Source organism: Peromyscus eremicus, chromosome 1, assembly GCF_949786415.1.
Source record: "Peromyscus eremicus chromosome 1, PerEre_H2_v1, whole genome shotgun sequence".
Classification (NCBI taxonomy): domain Eukaryota; kingdom Metazoa; phylum Chordata; class Mammalia; order Rodentia; family Cricetidae; genus Peromyscus; species Peromyscus eremicus.
Window position 1 is genome coordinate 148,182,764 of NC_081416.1, and position 3,540 is coordinate 148,186,303.

The window sequence follows — 3,540 nt, forward strand, 5'->3', positions numbered from 1 at the left end:
CCCCAATCACACTCATTTCCCACTTCTCACAGGTCTGTCCACATCCTCTAACCTGTCCCACAGGACAGAAAAAAAACCACAAGTCTGATTTGGGTTGCCTATATACTCCCTGAGATATGGTCAAACTACCAGTACCCAGCCCCTTAAAGAAAACTGAGCCTTACCCCACCCGCACACACACACCCCAAAAAAGTCCTCAGTTGTGGAAAGCTACATATCAGCATCTTTATCACAGTTTTTAAGAGTTCTCTTTGATGGTTTCCTATCTAAGCTGTTGCTTTGGGGAAGGTAGGGGTTGTCACCAAAGCCATGTTTGCCTGCACACTGCCATGCTTCCTGCTATGACTATAATGGATGAAACCTCTGAAACTGTGAGCTAACCCTTTATAAGAGTTACTGTGGTCATGGTGTTTCTTCACAGCAATAGAAACCCTAACTAAGACACTATCAGACTTTTAAAGAAGAGTTAATGCCGATATTTCTCAAATTGCCCACAAAATAGAAACAGAAGGAACATTGCCAAATTTATTTTATGAGGTCACAGTTACCCTAACACCCAAACCACACAAAGATTCAATAGGAAAGAGAATTACAGACCAATTTCCCTTATGAATATAAATGCAAAAATACTCAATAAAATACTTGCAAACTGAATCCAAAAACACATCAAAAGATCATCTACCATGCCTGAGGAAGCTTTATTCCAGAGAAGAAAGAATGTTTCAACATAAAAAAAAAATCAGTCACTGTAATCCACCATCTAGACAAACTAAGAGAAAAAAAAACTACATGATCATCTCACTAGATGCTGAAAAATCCTTTGAAAAAAATCCCAAATTTTTTCATACTAAAAGTCTTGGAAAGATTAGAGTTACAAGGAACATATGTAAATATAATAAAGACAATTTGCAGCAAGCCTATATCCACAATCAAATTAAATGGAGCGAAACTCAAAGCAATTCCACTAAAATCAGGAACAAGGAAAGTCTATCTACTATTTCCATGTCTATTCAATATAATACTAGAAGTTCTAGCTAGAGCAATAAGACAACTGAAGGAGATTAAGGGGAAACAAGTTGGAAAGGAAGAAGTCAAAGTATCGTTATTTGCAGATGATATGACATCATACATAAGCAACCCCAAAAAGTCTACCAAGAATAAACACCTTTAGTGAAGTGACTACATACAAGATTAACTCAAAAAAATCAGTAGCCCTCATATACACAAATGACAAATTGGCTGAGAAAGAAACCAATGAAACAACATCCTTCACAATAGCCACAAGTAATACAAAACATCTTGGGGTAACTCTAACTAAGCAAGTAAAAGACTTGTATGACAAAACTTCAAATCTTTGAAGAAAGAAATTGAAGAAGATATAAGAAGATGAAAAGATCCATGCTTATGGATCAAGTAAAACATAGTTAAAATTGGCAACCCTAACAAAATCAATCTACAGATTCAATTCCCAATAAAATTCCAACACAATCCTTTACAGACCTTGAAAGGACAATACTTAACTTCATATGGAAAAATAAAAAACCCAGGATAGTTAGAACAATCCTGACAATAAAAGAACTTCCAGAGGTATCACCTTCCCTAATTTCAAGCTATACTGCAGAGCTGTAGTAATAAAAGCCACATGTCATGGCATAAAAACATACACATTGATCAAAGAAATAGAATTGAAGACCCAGACATAGATTCACATGTCTATGAACACCTAATTTTTTTTATAAAGAAGCCAAAAATACATAATGGAGAATAGAAAACATCTTCAACAAATAGTGCTTGTCTAACTGGATTTCTGCATGTAGAAAATACAAATAATTCCACATTTATCACTCTGCATAAAACTCAAGTACAAGTGGATCAAAGAACTCAACATAAAACCACACACACAGAGGCCAATAGAAGAGAAAGTAGGGAATAGCCTTGAACGCATTGGCACAGGAGACAATTTCATAATTAGAACATCAATAGCACAGGCACTAAGATTGACAATTAATAAACGGGACCTCATGAAACTTAAAAGCTTCTGTAAGGCAAAGGACACCATCAACAGGACCAAACAGCAGCCTACAGAATGGGAAAAGATTTTCACCAACTCCACACCAATAGAGGGCTCATAATCAAAGTATATAAAGAACTGAAGAAACTAGACATCAACAAATCAAACAATTAAAAAATGAGGTATAGACCTGTCTTAGTTAGGGTTTCTATTGCTGTGAAGAGACACCATGACCATGGCAACTCTTATAAAGGAAAACCCTTAATTAGAGCGGGCTCACAGTTTCAGAGGTTTAGTTCATTATCATCATGTAGGGGAAGCATGACAGTGTGCAGGCAGATATGGTGCTGGAGAAGGAGCTGAGAGTTCTACATGAGGATCAACAGACAACTGGAAATGAATGTCAAACTAGACCTGGCTTGAGCATTTGGGACCTCAAAGCCCACCCCCTAGTGATGCACTTCCTCCAACAAGGTCACACCTCCTGATAGTGTCACTCTCTATGAACCTATGGGGCCATTTCATTCAAACCACCAAAGACCTAAACAGAGAATTCTCAATAGAGGAATCTCAAATGGCTGAAAAACACTTAAAGAAATGTTCAACATCTTTAGCCATCAGGGAAGTGCATTTCAAGACTACATTGAGATTCCATCTTACACCTGTCAGAATGGCTACTATCAACAACATAAATGACAGCTCATTTGATGAGAATGTGTAGCAGTGGGGACACTCCTCCATTGCTGGTGAGAATGCAAACTCATACAGCCACAACGGAAATCAATATGGCAGTTTTCAGAACATTGGGAATCAATCTACTTCAAGACTCAGCTATTCTACTCAGGTATATACTGAAAAGATTCTCCATCATACCACAAGGACTTGCTCAACTATATTCATAGCAGTTTTATTCATAATAGCCAGAAACTGGAAACAACCTAGATGCTCTGTAACCAAAGAATGGATAAAGAAAATGTGGTGTATTGACACAATGGAGTATTACTCACCTATTAGAAAAAAAAATGGCACCATGAAATTGGCAGGCAAATGGATGGAACTAGAAAAAAAGTCATCCTGAGCAAGGCAACCTAGACTCAGAAATACAAACATGATATGTACTCACTTAGAAGTTGGCATTAACTATTAAATAAAGGATAATCATGCTACAATCCACAGATCCAGAGAAGTTAGCTGAAGAGGTCTAGGGAGGATGCATGGATCTCTCTGGGAAGGGAAAATAGAATAGATTTTTGTGGGTGGACTGGGGATGGGTGGGGATGAGAACATAGGGAATCAGGTGGGGGAGTAAGGAACAGAGGGAGAGAGTATGGGGAGAGTTGACTGGAATGGGGTGGGGCACTCAGGAAGTGATGTGGAAACCTAGTGCAGTGGAAACTTTCAGGAGCCTATGAGATTGACACTCATGAGGACTCCTAGGAACATAGAATATGGAGCCTGAACCAGCCATCTTCTGTAACTAGGCAAGGCTCCCAGTGGTGGGACTGGGACACCAACCCAGCCACAAAATC